The sequence below is a fragment of the Coptis chinensis genome, chromosome 3 (genome assembly GCF_015680905.1).
Source record: "Coptis chinensis isolate HL-2020 chromosome 3, ASM1568090v1, whole genome shotgun sequence".
NCBI lineage: Eukaryota > Viridiplantae > Streptophyta > Magnoliopsida > Ranunculales > Ranunculaceae > Coptis > Coptis chinensis.
Window position 1 is genome coordinate 4,482,010 of NC_141458.1, and position 18,527 is coordinate 4,500,536.

At 36.3% G+C, this 18,527-nt stretch overlaps 1 long non-coding RNA gene and 2 pseudogenes across 3 annotated transcripts in view; 1 reads left to right on the forward strand and 2 right to left on the reverse strand.

Annotated features, from left to right (window-relative positions):
• Positions 1-2,277, reverse strand: part of LOC147507410 (uncharacterized) — a 53,369-nt gene extending 51,092 nt beyond the window's left edge. Inside the window, exon 1 of the long non-coding RNA XR_015217655.1 lies at positions 2,243-2,277. This is a non-coding gene — a long non-coding RNA (uncharacterized LOC147507410). The remainder of the gene's footprint in view (positions 1-2,242) is intronic.
• A 919-nt stretch (positions 2,278-3,196) lies between these two features.
• LOC147507414 (NADP-dependent malic enzyme-like) lies at positions 3,197-12,258 on the forward strand (annotated as a pseudogene). Its single transcript, XR_015215341.1, has 16 exons — positions 3,197-3,368; positions 6,159-6,249; positions 6,365-6,452; positions 6,799-6,894; positions 7,042-7,113; positions 7,248-7,330; positions 7,408-7,506; positions 7,767-7,814; positions 7,917-7,970; positions 8,062-8,160; positions 8,250-8,339; positions 8,408-8,485; positions 8,569-8,643; positions 8,779-8,897; positions 9,774-9,902; positions 9,992-12,258. The product of XR_015215341.1 is annotated as an NADP-dependent malic enzyme-like (transcript).
• On the reverse strand, positions 5,554-12,364 carry LOC147507415 (polynucleotide 3'-phosphatase ZDP pseudogene; annotated as a pseudogene). Its single transcript, XR_015217652.1, has 2 exons — positions 11,284-12,364; positions 5,554-6,596 (listed from the first exon to the last, which is right to left on the reverse strand). The product of XR_015217652.1 is annotated as a polynucleotide 3'-phosphatase ZDP pseudogene (transcript).
• Positions 12,365-18,527: the final 6,163 nt, after the last annotated feature.

The following is an 18,527-nucleotide window of genomic DNA, read 5'->3' on the forward strand; positions in this document are numbered from 1 at the left end:
ACTTAACGGAAGCAACCTTTTGTTCACGAACCAAGAACCAAGAACCGATGATGGCTAGGGAGGTTATCACCTATGGAATCTCCACAAATTACCTATTTCTTCTTTAGAAAATGTTGGAGGCCACCATTAAAAAGAGAGAGAGCTTTTTGTTGTTGGGATGATCAATATGGGATGATCTATTTATGTGAGGGGTCCCACCTCCTATTTATATAGATTCTCCCATACTCATCAAATATCGATAGGATAGAGTCCTATACTCATCTAATATCAGATAGGATAGAGTCCTATACTCATCTAACATCAGATAGGATAGAGTCCTACACTCATCCCATATCAGATGGTTATCCTTATCCTAGTGGTTTATCTTTATCCTGGTGGGCGTTTATCCAACATTATTTCCAACAAAAAGAAGTGAGTAATTGTAAATAAGTGGATGCCCTGAACATTCAACAATGTAAATACTGGACAGTGTCTTCCAAATATTAATGAGATAGTGAGTTCCTCCTTCAGTATTCTAATGCCAAATACCATAAGATCTTTAAAAAAAAAAACATAACACTGGGAGTGCGAAAGAATTAGGCAGTCAGCAACATTCTTAGATGTCTAGATTTTTTTAGTATTATCGGGGTAGTTTTGCAACTCCATTATATAAACTCTCCTAAATCACCACAAATTACCACAAGAGCACAATCGATTATGAAAATGGTGAAACCTCATGTTATCCCTCAACAATCTCTCTCCTCATAATCAGAGACGCACCACGCATCACAGTGTGGAAATCCTCACACACTCTAAGGTTCTTTACAATCCTAATGGGGATTCCAACAGTCGTAGTAAATAGTCCAAATGATGTCTGTAAAAGATCCTCCAGTGCTTCCTTGATCTCTTTTGACTTTGGGTGCGTAATGTCACCAGCAAATAACTCATGTATAATCCCATCCTCTACTTCCATCAAGCTTCTTTCTGACTCCTTTTTCTCTAATCAGGATTTCCATGGATCCAACAAGCACCAAGGAGTGCTCCACACACTCCACACGAGATACACTTGAAAACACGGGGTAGGAAATCAAAATTATATTTTATGGGATTAAGGTTTGTTCTTATATTTTACATGAGTACAGAACAACATGTAAGGCTGGCTTAGGGGTTGAAAGTTTACAAACAGAAAAATTAAACACAAATACAAATCAATGGAATTACCATATCAACTATATTAGCTTTAGATATATAATTTCAATATCAAAATAATGTTTATTTTCCGGATAAGAATAATTTCAATATCAATGAACCAAGTGTTACATAAGCTCTAGAAAGCAGGAAATCTCCTGCTAGAACAGCTAGCTGCAACAGATGAAAAAAGGTTTAAGCTAGAAAGCATCATTATTACAATAGCTTTGACCAAAACTGAAAGATAATTAATAAACTTGGATCAGGTTTTGACACACTTGAGTTGTGACAAGAGTTGCTATGTTCTGTACTCACTGAGTAATCATCAAAATGTCTACTGTAGGCATTAGGGCTCATCTTTGCTAATAACATGTGGCAGAGACAGTTTTGCTTTAGTTCTGCGTAATGATGTGGTGAATATCTTTGATCCGCCTTTTCAACATGATCGTTGGTTAAATAGCCATTCCCGCTCTTTGTACTCCCTCTAGATTGCCCAAAAATCCATTTCCACAACCTTGACATTGTCTTCAATGTGTCTATCCATCTACATGCGTAAAAATCAGATTGCAGATTAAAGGGTGAAGAATTTGTATTGCTTTCATTTATAAGAGAGATTCTCCCATCATAATAGTGGTTATGCTCTTAAGTAGTGCAAACTATTTTCGATTAGGATGTATGTGGTAATTTTATTTATATAGAAATGTTTAACATATGGACTGATTTCTAGAAGGCTTACATTATATGTTGGTCGAATGTGATTTGCCCCGCAACAAATTTCTCGTAGTTTGATGACCTATGGGCAAGGAGATGTGTTTCCTCGACCATCCGGCTCCTCCTGGCTCGAGCTCTAGCCTTTTAATCCACCAAGGATTGCATACACCGAGGGTCCTAGCAGCCCGCTTTCTCACAAGGTAACCCCTTACAAGTGCTTGCAACTTCACCACCTTTTCAATTGCACAAAGCGTTTTCCTTGCCCTCATTGCAATGGAAGATACTGAGAGTTGATTTATCTAACACGAGACTTCTAATTGGTAATCTTTATATTGACAAATGGTGATTATTTTGAAAATTATACTAGATACGCACGGAAGAATGCATGTATCCCGATTGGCGGCGGCACCTCTTTGAATTGCACTTGATCTTCTTCTTGAAGTTTAACGTAATTGGGTAACGGCGGCCGCTATCAAACCGCCATGACCGCATCATTACAAGACGCTACGAAAGCCACGAAATGCTCACCGAACTCGGCCTCCTCATCATTCCTCCGTTTCCAACATAGATCGCGACCGCGATTCGCAGAGTCGTAGGAATTAAGTCCATAGAACCGATATCCCCGGATGTTGTTGCCGATCTTCAAAACTCCATCTCCGCTTCTCTTTAGGGGTGGTGGGAGCAACGGTACCGTAGGGAACTCAAATGAATATGAACAATGCCGATTCTTAACACGACCTCCCTACCACCATTCTCTTTCTTTCCCCGTCAAGAAGTTTTTAATCCAATTTCCTGCCTTCCCCATATCTTTCAACTCTTCTCATTAACCATGCCAACACGTAAACAACAAATAATAGGGAAAAATAAACCGATGTTTCTTTCTCTCTCAGTCCCTTTCTTTCCGAATCGAATCGACAAAATTTATAAAGGCAATTTACTCTTAGTCGACCTCTTATATTACTCGGCCCTTTCCTTCGCTTTGTTTCGAAAGTATCAGTTGAGTATTTTTACTCCAAATGCCACATCCATAAGGCAGAGTAGTTTTACCAATACATGAATCAAATAAAGTTTTCCAATATTGCCTATTAAATTTTTATAATTCTGCCATATCATGTCTAATAAGTTGATATACTGTTCTAAATATGGATCTACAAGAAGCATAAAATGTACGATTTTTTAAAACAAGTATCTTTTTTTTTCTGAATGTGTATTGCTACATTTAGTTATTTCGATTAAAAAAATAATCTTCTACTTACTACAATGTGAACATAACATTTTTTCTTGGCTATCTTATACAAAAACACATAAAAGGATCACTATGGAGATGAGAACAGAGCAATATTCAGGAGGGATTGAAGTGTCATTCAAACCTATGCTGGAAGAAATAATGAAAAAGCTAAATCTGGATCAACCTATTTACGAAAGTTCAATACATAACGGAATGTACAATGCAAGCGTCAGGGTGAGAAATGATGTAGTTGGTGTGGAAGGTGCGTCTTAAATCATAAGTTTTAAAGGAGTACCATCAAAATCCATTGAAGAGACTGAAAACACTGCAGCAAGACGGGCAATTGAATTTACACAAAAAGTTAATGAATTCGAAGTTGTTGACTACAACTTCAAGGAGTTGAAAATCAAGCGAAAGTTCTTCAAAGAACAACAATAAACAATCGAATTCCTCGAGAAATCAATGAATATCAAACAACGAACAGAGGCAAGTTTTTTTATTTCATATGTTATATATCACTAACTTTTTAAAGTTTAGGCTAGAAGAATTGAAGCACGTCGCAGAATATCCAGTACAGATATTAGAAGTATTATTTTAGACAATACCAAACTCATGATCAAGGAGAATAAAGAACGATACTTAAGTCTCAACAAATTCAATAAAAAGGTAAACAGATTTAACATTCATATTTTTTTGCTTAATTGTAATTTTTAAGTGTTTTACTAACAATAAATTGATCTATAAATTGATGCAACGAATTCAATTTCAAAAACTTATCCCTCTAAAATTCAAAGATATGCTGATGCACTGCACCAAAATATTAAATATCAATTGACGTTCCAATCTTTAACATCAAAGACAATCACCAATTAGAAGGAAATTCAACAACTCGAGAAGATTCAGAAAATTCAACATCGAAAAAGCAATTGATTTTATGCACAAATGAGATAGGCTTTGAAATAGTTCACTATAACTACTGAAGAAATAGAAAAAAAAAATTGCAACAAACTTCGATTGCGAAAAGAATCGACATGCTTAGAAATCAGTGCATACAAATTCAAGAAGAAGAAATTATCTAAAGGCAATTATAAAGAGGGAATGGTAGAGTTATGATTCTCTCTACGTAATTATCTGTTCGATCTTGGAGATGAGATGACTTATCAAACATTTTTACATATATGGAATCATATTTTTAGTAATAAATGTAATCATTTTTTAGCCAAGGTTTTGTGTACAAATGGAGTTTAAGAGCTATCCCCAATCATCAAACCACAGGGAAAGAATGACAGGTATCTTTGAACAAATAAATTGCTCTAATCAATGTATATTACAAAAATAAAATCAGAAATTAACTAATGGGTTTTATCAATATCTGCTGCTTCCCTTTTAATTTGAATGAGTAATTAAAATAATTTTCATATCTCATAGCTATGCATAGTTGCTAATATTTTTTAGAATAATTTAATATAACGGCACCCGTTCGTAGGACGGGTTCGAAAACTATATATATATATATATATATATATATATATATATATATATATATATATATATCGTATTGAAAATTTATAAATTTATAAATTTAATTGGAATATGTCGTAATTATTATGGTCAGAATAGTGATTTTTGGAATCCTTGACTATAAATAAATGTTTAAATTTCATTGTGGATGACGCATCAAATCAAAAGGGTTTTAGGAAAATCGTTTTCGGTGGAAACTATTATTTTTAGCAATTTAGTTTTTTGTCTTATATTTTTTTTTTCGTAATTAACTATATTGTTTAGGAAAAGTTGGAGACTCGGTGAAACTCTATATGAGATTATTTTTCTGTAATTAGTTATAGTATTTAGGAAAAGTTAGAGACTCTCTGAAACTTTAGATGGGATTGTTTTCTTATTTATATCCTACTTTTTTAAAAGTAGTAATAGAGTTTAGAAAAATTGGAGTCTCTGCGAGTGTTCCAAAAAATAGACTGGTGAGAGTATAACTATAATATAGATCTAAGGAATTGAAATACGTCGTAATTATTGTGGCCGTAATTGTGATTTTTTAAATCTTTAACTGAATAAATGTCTAAATCACACAGTGGATTGTGCATCAAATCGAAAGGATTTTAGAAAAATTGTTTTCGGTGAAAGTTATTGTTTTTAACAATTTAATTTTTTGTCTCCTTTTTTTTTTTTTTTTTCGTAATTAGTTATATTGTTTAGGAAAAGTTGGAGATTCGGTGAAATTCTAAATGGGATAGTTTTTTCGTAATTAGTTATAGTGTTTAGAAAAAGTTAGAGAGTCTGTAAAACTATTGATGGGATTGTTTCCTTATTTATATCCTACTTTTTTATATTTAGTAATAGAGTTTAGAAAAAATTGGAATCTCTATAAAGGTATAACTATAATATATATATAAGGATAAAAATAAATATTTGTTTCCTATTTTATCTCCTACTTTTTCTTAATTAGCCATGACACGTGGACACTCTAAAAACGCTTCCTCAATTGAAGAGGATAGAGCTATAATATATATATAAAGACAAAGGGTCTATAAACAAGATAAAATCACGCAATTCATACGGATAAGAACAATTTTCTTTCCACTTGTAATTAGCAAGCTTTCTATAATAATTTGAGTTTTCTCATGCATATTAGCTCTTATGAAGGATAAAAGGTTCACAAATTCGACATCACCACAACTCACAAATTCGTCATAAAGAATTCCAAAGAAAGAAAAGACAGTCATAATTACTAAGATTTATGATAACACCAACAATAAAATTTTGTAGATCTTCTAACCTCATTAAGGTGGTTCTCACAATTAAAGCATGGACATCTTATGAAATCAAGATTGTTAGGGCCTGCATGCGTCTCAACACATTTTATAAACTACTCGGCCCTTCCTCGTATTTATCAGATAGTCCATCCATACCCAATGTCAGAAATTTAGTACACGACTACTACATACACCAGAAAAAACAAAAGGCATATAGGAGAAGAATGAAAGGTTGTTCTAGTTCTACAAGCTTCTTATTGATAATGTTGAGGAATTGCTCCCAGTTGTATACACACCAACTGTTGGCGAGGCTTGCCAGAAATATGGGAGCATCTTTAGGCATCCTCAGGCTCTTTATATCAGTTTGAAGGAGAGGTATGCTATATTCCAACTCAAATGTGGAATGCCTTCTTATCTCTTTACATTATTGTACACATGAAGTTAAGATCGACTGGGGTACTGCAGAGGTAAGATTCTTGAGGTATTGAAGTACTGGCCAAAGAGGACTATCCAATAAGTTATATATTGGGGTTACGGATGGTGAACGAATATTGGGACTTGGAGATCTTGGTTGTCAGGTACCTATGATCATCACCTCAATCTTCATGTATTTTGAGTATATGGTACCATAAATGTGCATTTATTTTCAGGGAATGGGAATACCTGTAGGAAAACTTGCTCTCAGCACTTGGAGGTGTTCGTCCTTCTTCAGTAAGCGTTATCTGCAAATAGACAGTAGAATGACAAAATAAATAAAATAAAAATGTCAGAAAATTTTATTTGCAGTTTGTATTATTTTCCCTGATTCAAATTGTGTAGTAGTACCCTCTGAAAACACACTTGACCAAAAATGTATACCCCCCTTATAATTTCTCAACAGGCTCCATTTTTTTTTTTTCATGAACAAAACAACTTGTTGTACAGTGCTTGCCTGTAACTATTGATGTGGGAACAAACAATGAGCAACTTTTGAAGGATGAGTTTTACATTGGACTAAGGCAGAAAAGGGCAAGTGGGCAGGTTCTATGCATTTTTTGAGTTTATTTTCACGCTTGATGCTATATTTGACAAGTAACACTAGTTTTTTTTTTCGATAATTACAAGTAACACTAGTTTGTATATACCTACCACTTGTACTTAAACGTGTCCTCATATATTGCACTCTAGGAATACAATGAACTTCTACATGAATTCATGTGCACAGTTAAGCAGAACTATGGGGAGAAGGTCCTCATACAGGTTAGTCATCAGTTCTCGTTGTTGGTTAGACATGCTTAGTTACTTAAAAAGGTTTTTAAGACAATTTAGAGGTGAACAAGAAGTTGGTCATGTAGTTCATAGTTTCTGAATATTTCAAAAAAAAAAATCTACAGTTTGAAGACTTTGCCACCACAATGCATTTCCGCTGCTTGCAAGATACCGCTCAACGCATCTTGTATTTAACAATGATATACAGGTAAACTGCTGAGTTAACGTTGTTTGGAAGTCTGGAAGCCATAGCTAATCCATGTGTACCAATTTTCTTTTCCTCAGGGTACAGTATCTGTGGTCCTTGCAGGGATTGTTGCAGCACTGAAGTTGGTTGGTGGAACCTTAGATGAACATACTTTTTTGTTACATGGAGCTGGAGAGGTGGGTAAAATTTGTTAAATGTAGTCTACAAGTCCTTCTGTTTCTAGTATTTCTTCTTTTTCCAGTTTCTAATTATTGGACACGACCTTGGGATACAAAAAACGAATCTACATGTATCTACTTCCACTCGATGCTTAATAATTTTGAAAAAATCCTACTCATATCGTACCTGTGAAGGGGTTATACACTTGTACTTCCATTGATAATCTGGTTAGGTTTCTGATTCAGCTCGGAGTATGTGTTCTTTTCATTGGTTGCAGGCTGGTACCGGTATAGCTGAACTCATTGCTCTACAGATGTCGAAACAGGTAATCCACACTCTCCTCTGGATCTTCATCATTGTTATATTCAGTGTTAGCAGTTAAAGTAGATTAATTAGTTACGAAGTCTAAGTTTGATTCCGGGCACAGAGCAAAGGCACATTGGAAGAGGTGCGCAAAAAGATTTGGCCGATAGACTCCAAGGTACAGTTTATGCATATTACACCTATGTTATCTCCTTTCCGTTTTTAGTTTAGTTTTTTATTAACTTGCTGCAACTTAAACTATGTGACAGGGGCTGGTTGTTAGGAGTCCTATGGAATCACTCCAACCATTCAAGAAGCCTTGGGCTCATGAGCATGAGCCAGTCAAAAACCTCGTAGATGCTATTAAGGTGCGTGAGCTGCTTTACGAACTATATACGCCTTACATGGGGAAGTCTGAAAGTAGGTGTTTTACATGTCAAATGTCTATTCAACTTAGGCAATCAAGCCGACAGTTTTGATTGGTTCGTCTGGAATCGGAAAATCATTCACAAAAGAAGTGATTGAGGCCATGGCATCCATTAACAAGGTATAAATTCTCTTCCAAGCAGAATCCTAGTAGAGAAACTTTGTCTTAATTGGAATCATGACATACAGAATTCAGTTATCCTTGCTCTATTTAACCCAACTTCAAAGTCCGAGTGTACAGCCGAAGAAGCTTACACATGGAGTAAGGTAAATTCAACTTCCTTTAATCTAGCATTTCACAGTCAATCAAGATGCGTACTAAAACTGACAAAACCTTAAACAATTCGCAGGGTTCTGCAATATTTGCTAGTGGAAGCCCATTTGATCCTGCCAAATATAACGGAAAGATGTTTGTGCCGGGGCAGGTCTAAATTCCAAACTTGTCAAATCGTCCATTTAATCTATATCCATGTGATCTTTCTTTGACACAAGAGATGGTGGGATACTTAGTAGTTGGCTACTTGGCTCATACTCTTTTATTTTATCTTCTTTATTCTCAGGCAAATAATGCTTATATCTTCCCTAGATTTGGCTTGGGTCTGGTCATCTCAGGCGCAATCCATGTTCATGACGAAATGCTTTTGGCTGCCTGGAAGTATGCAAAACACATAATGAAGTGGTAAATAAACCAACCAGCAAAAGAGTCAGACTTGCTGGTGCCGACTAGCAAAGTCGGTAAAACCTTTGGGTGATGATATCAGAGGTCTAGGGCTCGAACCCCGCCAGCATCAAAGAGTTATTGATCTCATTTAAAATAGGCTTGCCAATCAAAAAAAAAAAGTCAGATCCCAACATTTAAAGGCTCCTTCTGCATCGATTAAGAAGAAACACTTCCTGGTCAAGAGCATGTTGGGCATTAGATTTTAGCTTATAGTTGTGACGTCAATTCACGGCATATATGGGCATGATCATAAAAGCATAAAACCTTTTTCAAAACTAGATTGATTTGGTTTGGTGACAGACCCTCGCTCTTCCATCCAAACCTACATCTATACAACTTAAGGAAGATTTCTGCAAATACATTTCTAAACAGCAGATGTAATTCTGTTAGAGTCTTCAACACGCACATCCTTCCTTGATGCTATTGCCTTAGATCTTCAGTGTACAACAGAGCAATTCATAAGACAAATTCGACTATGATAACAATACTTCTTTAACATTATTCCTTGGATGTCATCCATCTTCGCCAGTTAAGGTTAACAAGTGAGCTCTTTACCCTCAAAGTCAAACGTGTTGTGAAAAATGCTATATTGCTCCATGGTTGTGTATCAATAGAATCATGCTCACGCAACTTCAGCCCACGGGACAGGAGGAATAACTGATTCAGAGAGAAAGCAGAGGAAGCTTGACACTTACAATATACCTACATGATTTTTCTACAGTGTAGCTTTCTTATTCGAGTTGTGTTCATTCCATGAGCATCTTTTTACTGCCTATAACCAGTTAACAACTGCACATCTAACCCTCTTAGTACTTTTTTTCCCTCTTGAAACAGCGGAAGCTTTAGCAGGGCAGGTGACAGAAGAAAATCTTGAAAAGCAAATGATTTATCCACCAATTTCTAATATCATAAAATTTTCAGCACATATCGCAGCTAAAGTAGCCGCTAAAGCATATGAGCTTGGTGAGCTTCGTTGCACCAAATAGTTCACATGAAGTATGACCCTATTAAATTGTAGAACTATGTGCTTAATACTTTATTTATTCCAACAGGTTTGGCTACTCATCTTCCTCAACCTAAGAATCTTCTAAAGTTTGCGGAACGCTACATGTACAGCCCTCTCTATCGAAGGTATCGATGACTGGGAAAGAAGATTTATGTTGCTAAATCAGAACTTAGAATTTTCAAGTTGCTTCTTGTGTTTTACCCCCCTTTTTTTTTGGCTGTAAATTTAGGTTTGTAAATCTAGCTAGACTTCATGTTGTTGTTTTATGCTCTCAATGTTTATTTAGTTGAATATGGTGTAACTTTGTTATATATATCCAGATCTGTTTTTTAACAGCATAGACTACTAAGCAGCACATGCTGTAGTTTAGATTTAAAACATAAGGGACTGGGACTACTGCGTACTACATTCAGAATTGTATTTGTAACTATTTGTGAAATATGCATGTTGTAACTTTAAGAGCAAAACATTCTTTGCGGCAACAAAATAATGAACTAATTTGCAATCATGTAACTAATTCATAACTAAGCGGAATCATAAGCCCGAGCAGAGGTCTCAGTAAGGCTATTCTTCTACTAGTAATAATATCACTTCAATCCCTGTTGGGGTAACTGGCAAGGGCGCATACAGGGGCAGCCCTGAGGACAGTCGACACAGGCGACCGGCTGGGGCCCCGGAAGTTGGTTAAAAAATAAGGCCTCATTCTCCAGGCAATTATACTATGTATTACCTTAGTAAACAGTAGATGTGTAAAAGGATTTAGCTCATATGGTACTGACACTAGTTTTCAAGTTGTTGTTCTAGAGTTCAAACCTTCTCAACATCAGGCTTGGGCCCCCAAAGTGTCAGGGCCGCCCCTGGGTGCATATTCTCATAGAACCATACAGTTGCTACAATCTCCAGTAACTTTAGAATGAGGAGTGCATACAAAGGATCACAGTGATAACCCTACTAAAAGAGACGTTTTGCTCAGATAGGACAAGGGCAAATTCTAATAGCAGGTAGGTGCTTAGTCTGACAAAGAAGTAAAGAAGCGAGATGCTTCATTTTCTACCATTAATCTGGAAACTTACTTAGTCTGTTTTATTTTTTCCTGTTGTCTGATCAAGTAAACAAAGTTTTATAATGTATCTATTTTGTTATGAACACTTCAACAGAAATCTTTACTAGGTCCCAAAGAGTTAAACATAATGAACACTACCAGAAACCTTTATATACCAAAGAGTTAAATAGAACTAGCAACTTTAACAGTTGCACAGAGTTATCAAACAAGTATAGCTCAAAAACTACACAAAACTTAGATCCAGGACCAAAACAACCAAATTAAAGTAGTCTTACCAAACATCAGTCTACACTTCAAAATAATCCTCAGGAACATAAAACTTCAGCCCAATCGCCTCTGCAAATTTGATATCTGCATCACTATGATCACCAACTCTCCCCGCCGCATCCCCAACATAAAACGACTCATCCATATCAATCTCGTTCCCAGAATTAAGATGCTTCTCCATCAATCTCCACATTCCAGTTTTAGGCTTCCGATACCGATCTTCTCCTCCATAACCACAAGCTATAAACACCTGAACCGGCACTCCAACGCACTTAATGAAATTATTCAACCTTCCAACCTTGGAATCAATTGCAACTTTTCTTTTATTCTTCCACCTATCAATATTCGATTCATTCGTAAATATCACAACCTTATAACCATCTCCATGCAAACTTTTCAACTTATCAGGTATACAACCATACATTAATGACCATGCATTCTCACCAACTCTCTTCACATTAGTATTGGCAAGACACCCATCAAAATCAAATGCAGCAATCTTCTTAGAATCTACTAAACCTTCATCTCTCTCTAAAAATATAACAGTCTCAAAAGCTTTCCATTTATTCATCAATGTAATACCCTTATACTCATTCTTCACATCAGAATCACTAAACACAATCTCTATCTCTATCTCCACACCCTTTGTTTTCTTCCCACTTATTTCGTCGTTTTCGCCTTCGATTTCTTCGGCTTTTCGTTTAGGACTTTTCGCGAAATTTATCAACGATTCTTGATCAATTGAGTTTAATAATGAAAACCCAGTAATATTTTCAACTGAATTGAGGGAGGAAGGAAAGCAATTTAAGTGGTGCCATTTAGTCATATTGAAACCTCTTTCGTCTCTGTTTACTAAACCCAAGCGTAGTGTTTTTGATGGTATGGTTTTGGAACATTTTTGCATGAAGAACGGTTTGATTTTGCGTACTCGGCAATTATTTTTGAAGACGAAGAATACATGTTTTGTGAGAGAAATTGGATATAGAAATAAGGGGTTTTATGAAGCCGTGGCGTTGTAATAGAAAACGAGAACATGCAAGTGTGTTTCCGAAGAAAATAGACTTGCACTGGGACGAACGGTGCACTCGGTCCTCTAGCTCAATGAATATGCTACTTTGGACTTTTGGACCAGTGTTATGCTCCTCAAAAGTACGTACTAAGGGCATCAGTGCATCACCAATGGGGCTTTATAAGCCTCTCTATCTTTAAATTTGAGGGTTACCATCCGGGAAAGATATTTTTATTTCTATCACAATTTTAAAGGATCCGGATTTCAGTTGAAATAGTCCGTGTTCGAACCCCCACTCGAACCCAGAATATGCAACTCACATGTTAAACATACTTCCACTATACCAGTTTCACATCAACTGAAAGCTTATACCAAATTTACTATTTAATATAAAGGTTTGCATTGTATAAACTAAAATATAAGGGTCCTCTATGTCTCTTGTCTCCTCTAAACACACCTTCAAAAAGCTGACGTGGCCCTCTATTTTGAGGGCCTGTATTGGTGATGCCCTAATAGCTCTTTTGCATTCCGATCCTTACCACAATCATATATGCTGCCAATCTTTTGCTGCTTAGCTAGATGTGGATTAAGCTCAATTGCACTTTTGACACTAAAGGCTGTGTTTGTTTAGTGGCAAATGTGGGGGTGGCAAACCATATTTTCCCATTAAACAAGGTTTTTTTATTCCCGAAGTTGTTAATTTAGCTATTCATGTTGACTGAATTTGAGGTTGTTAATTTAGTTATTCATGTTTACTTAAGGGGTTTTTTTTTCCCAAGTTGTTAATTTAGCTATTCATGTTGACTGAATTTGAGGTTGTTAATTTAGTTATTCATGTTTACTTAAGATAATGATTTGGTGTTTGATTGATTATGTGATTAGTTGCAAGTAATTATGGATGATGTTTTACTGTGAAGTGGTCTTGTTTTTACTTTTGGAATTTTATTGTTAAGTGGTGGTGTCTTGCTGGTAGTGTGGTGGTGGTGTTTATGGTAGGAGGTGGTGCTGGCAGGTGGTGTATGTTGCACGCATATGCTAAAAATGAAGTTATCCTTAATTCTACTTATCATTTGAGATATTTAACTATTTGTCGATGTGTTTTAGAAAGGGGGAGACAAGCTAGCTTGCCTGTGGACTCTGTGAATGATGGTGTGTGTGTGTGTGTGTGTGTGTGTGTGTGTGTGTGTGTGTGTGTGTGTGGTGTGTGGTGGTGTGTTGTGTGTGTGTGTGTGTGATATGTGTGGTGTGTGGTGATATGTGTGGTGTGTGTGTGTGTGTGTGTGTGTGTGTGTGTGTGTGTGTGTGTGTGTGTGTGTGAGAGAGAGAGAGTGTGTGTGTGTTGTCTAGTGGTGGTAGTGTGGTGGTGTTGCTGCTGCTGGTAGTGTGGACTGGTGTTGGTCGTGCTTTGCGGTAGTCTTCTTCTTCGCCGCTTGGGGTTCTAGTTGTTGCTACCGCTGTTGGTGCTTCTTGGTGTTGTCTTTGCTACTACTCTTACCGCTTCTTTGTGTGTGTCTTTGTGAGGGTGTGACTATGTGTGACTGTGTGGTGTGTGCTGATTTAGTGTTTGCATATATGTTGTCTGAATCCATATTATTTGGCCTTCAAACGTAATTGGTTAGGTTATTGTTTCAGACTTCTAAATGTCAATGCCAATGAATGTTCCTCTTGTTGCTGGAAACCTTGCATTTAGTGGCTTCGATTGTGGTAATCTTGGAAAGGCTATTGCTCTACCTCAATCTTTTATCACGACCAGCAGACTAAGGATGCTAATATGAGGTTTATGAGGCCAAAACAAGAACATAAAGATGGGTGGTTATCCGTTGTAATTACTTGTTCTCATCTCAAGTTGAGTCCAAAGAGATGAGGATGCTTTTGAGTGCCTAATAAGATTAATAATATTATTTTGTATTTTTATTTTATTTTTTGCTTTTGTTATACTTCATTGAGTTTGAAAACCAAAAGAAAAAATATCTCTAAAAAGTTGAAATGTCATTTGCCACTAGAGAAAAACCATGTAAACAAACACTGACAAAACTTGCAAATCTCATATTTTCCCACTATAAATTTTTGCAAACAAACACTGGCAAATTGAAATTTTTCCATTATAAATTTACTCGGCAAATCTCTAGTGGTAAAACTCATATTTTCCCACTAGAGGTTTGCCACTAAACAAACACACCCTAAACTATCTCTGTTGTTGCTATCAATCCCACACCATTGTGAATCATAGCGACATAAGCACATTTTCCTACTTTCATAGAGATGGAAATCAAGTTTGATTTTATCCAACTCGGAGGTGGAGCAATTCACACTTCCTTACTAAGATAGGGTAAGTCAACATCAATAGATCATGGATGACTTATCCACATCATACTCCCAGATGATCCAACTCTCATGAGCAGAAGTGAAAAGAACTGCACTTTAGGTTTGAGAGAACTCAATCTACTATCATGTCTAGGCCACCATTTGTTCTTTGTAGTACATAATAGCAAAATGCATGAATGCATGATTAGTGTATTTGTGTCTGTGAGTGTAGCATTGGTAGTGAAGCAGGACAGGAGCGAGGAGATGGCTCTATCCTCAGTCCAATAGCAAAGCAAGACCATAACCTCAAGGACAAAAGTGAGGGCAGTGAAAAAAGCCTAGGTGAGCCTTTAAGAGCTAGTGGTAAACTGCTAAAGAAAAATAAAACAAAGGGCAAAGTTGTGGTATTGGAGGTTAAAAATGCATCACGGGAGCGAGGAGATCTCTCTTTGCTTTTTACTGGTAACGGTCTACTCGATATTCTATATGTATGTAAAGACAACAAACTTAACATTATACTAAAACAAAATGTATCTTGAAAAAACTAGACATAGCACCAAATTAGGAAAAATGCATCCACCAAGAGAGTGTTAGGGAGCTTGGTGGTAAACTTTATGTCCTTTGCAAGAGCTTTAATACGGATATTCAAATTTGGGTTATGACTGTTAGAAAAATGGATTTGTACAAATCCATTGATATATGAATGAGTCATTTGTCCCCTAAGTTACCCCACTTGAGATGAAATAGGTTTCTCTTGAAACAATACATAAAGTGAGAAAAACTTTTGGAAATGGTGGTGTAACGCCCGTATTTAAAATACATATTTATTTATTAATTAATTAATTTAATTATTTATTTGAAAATTTACTGGATTAAATTTGGGATATGTGGGCTTGATTTCTGGGACCGGGTCTGTATTGGGCTTAGGTTTCCACCCCAAGTATATATTCATATTTTTCTAGAGAATAGGGTTTTTGAGATAAAAATAAAATAAAATAAAAAAATGGAGGTGGAGATAAAAGCTCGTTGGCTAGAGCGTTAGAGCGCGACGATTCGGACTAGGAGAGATTTGTCGAGCTGTTAATTAGGTAAGTAGTTTAGTTTCATTTTTCTCATATATACAAAGAGATAACTTTACTGTAGTACCATGTTTCATTCATTTTTTTGCTCTTTTCTCTTCAACCATTATTCATCTTGTTAGTGTTTAAAACTTGTTAGATTATAGGACTGTCAAAACTCTTAGGTGGTTATTAATGGAGGTGCGAGCCCCAAACCTCCTTCTTTGTCCTGTAAATGATGGAATGATAATACTGTGATACTATGGTGATGTTGCTATTGTATTTTTGTACTTTCGAACTGCTATTTTGTATTGTGGGTTGGTGGATTGATGAACGATGGTAGTGGGGAGTTTGAGCGTGGTTTGAAAGCTTCAAGGCGATGTTAATGGCGGTCGGACTGATGTTGGGGGATGAATTTTCAAAGTTAGGTAGTAAAGTTTTGGCTGTATTAAAGTGGTGGGGGTTTTCTCTAGGACCAAACCGCTGGGGTGAAATGGCATGACGAGGCGAGATGGTGGTGGCCAAATTTTGTGTTGGTGCGCTGGTAGAGGTGAGGGGAATCGATTTGGAGGGTATCGAAATGTTGGGTTCTTATGGGGTTGCAAAATTGAGTTGGTACGGTTTGGGTTGGAGTGCCGGTGAGTGGTGGATGGTGGCTGGAAGAGGTGGAGGAGAGAGCTGCTGGATGAAGAAGACGACTATTGCTGTGGTTGGGCCTTGGGCCGAACCAATTAGTTACCGGGCGGTCCACATTAGTTTAAGTTGTTTTGTTTGGGCCGGACCAGTTTCTTTTGCTTGGTTGGGCTTTGGGGTAAAGATTAGTTTAGTTTGTTTTGGGGCCAGTTTCATTTTAGTGGTTTGTGGGCCGAACCAATTAAAGTTTTGGACCAGTTTAAGTTTTATTTTTGTTGTTGGGCCGGCTCACATTAGTATTCTTTGGACCGGTTTTTCTATTTTTGTTTTGGGCTTGGTCCATATGTTTTAAAGTGGGTTAGGTTGATTCACTACACCAGTTTAGACTTTTGGGGCCGGGTTCTAAGGTTTGGGTTTGGGTTTGGCTAGTTGGGTCCAAACCATTTCCTTAGTCATGATCCCATGAGCCATGCACCTTTGCCCTTAGCCATGAACCATGGCTATGACCCTGAACCTGTTGAACATGGAAACGACAAGTTGACTTTGACAATTACAGGTTAACTTTGACCGTTGACCGTTGACTGTGGAATGTTGACTTTTTCCAGTTTTTCACATATTTAAGAATATGGACAAATGTAGTAATAAAATATTGTCGGAAATTGTATAAATTGGTTTGTCATTATCTAATTAAGATTTGACGTGAGTAATGTGTAAAGCATGTAAATATTAACACGTAACAAGAGAGGAATTCTTATAAGACTTAGATATATACGTTTTTATGATAATTAAACTACACATGGACTTATATTCATGGACTTTAGTATTGGGCTTTGATGGTGACTTGAGTTCACATAAATATATTGAACGAATACATTACCGGATTGATTACTATTATGAGTTGCTACTTAAATTAATATAGTATTTATGAAGGCTTGAGATATTTCATATGGTATAGTGCAATATATAATTGGCACGTGAAATAATAAGTTTCGAGATTTGAAATAGAGATGCTTGAATATCATGCAATGAATAGTATTGACACGTAATAATGTGGATTGTTTTATAACGAGAAACGTTGAGCTTCAGTACAATTAAGTATACTGACATGAGATAGAATAAGAATTATTCTGAGATATAAATGTATGACACTCGAATAAATTACATAACGAAAATCCTATAACTTAGCTACCACAACTCATGTTATTTGGTCCTTGTGATGAGCGTATGTGATATGATTGGCTTTTCAGGCGTTTCAGTGAATTTGAATGGCCCTTCTGGCGTAGCCGAATGGTGGCTTGATTATTCCGTTCGCAAAATTAGAACGAGATGCGCAATATTTTATGTCGAATAGTGGTAGTACTTACATAATGACTTTCGTGTGAGGGTTACCTGGTGTGTGCGACATCCCGCTCAGGGTAGTTACGCACAAAGTGGTTCATTATGTGAGGGGAGGCATGTGGATGTACATGTTCGGCGTTGGGAAGCGATTGTGGTAGCTAGGGAAACTAGGTAAGACATAGAAACGATGTGATTTTAAAGACACGCAAAGAAAGCCTTAATTAGTATAATTATGGTAATATGTTGGTTAATGATATATCTTAAGATAGATGATTGCATATGGTTTTGTAGAAATGTGGGTCAAACTAATTACTTGTGCAGAGATGACCCACATGCTTGGTTGGTTATTAGTTTAGTTAGAATCTAAGGCACCTCGTGGAGGAACTAAATGCCTTTTTATTATACGTATGGTTTGTTGTATTGTTAGTGGGAAATTAAGACACCTCAGTGGAAGAACTACCTGCCTTACTTATTATAGTTAAGAATGTCGTATTAGTTGTTGGAAGTTAAGGCGCCTCGGTGGAGGAACTAACTGTTTTATGGATTGTGTATGTATATGTATAAGTATATGTTGTATTTTAGAGCTACTCACACCAAAGATTTTTATAATCTTGACCGATTTGCATGTTTGCTTATCAGGTGTGTTCATTAAATGAACATAGTTGATAAGTCTTGACAGGTTTAATGTTGAAGAAGGTTGGTTGCTGCTTGTGGTTTGCGTTAGCGTCGCATTTCAGGATATGTTTGGTTTTTCCTTAAGGTGAAATAGATTTTCAGTTGAGACAATGTTTGTGTATTTTCATTTGTAATTTTAAATAAAGAGTTATTGAAAATAGATTTGTAATATAATCTTATTTGTGAATTTTTGTAATGAAAATTACTTTTGTTCGTAAGAAATTTTTATTGGTTT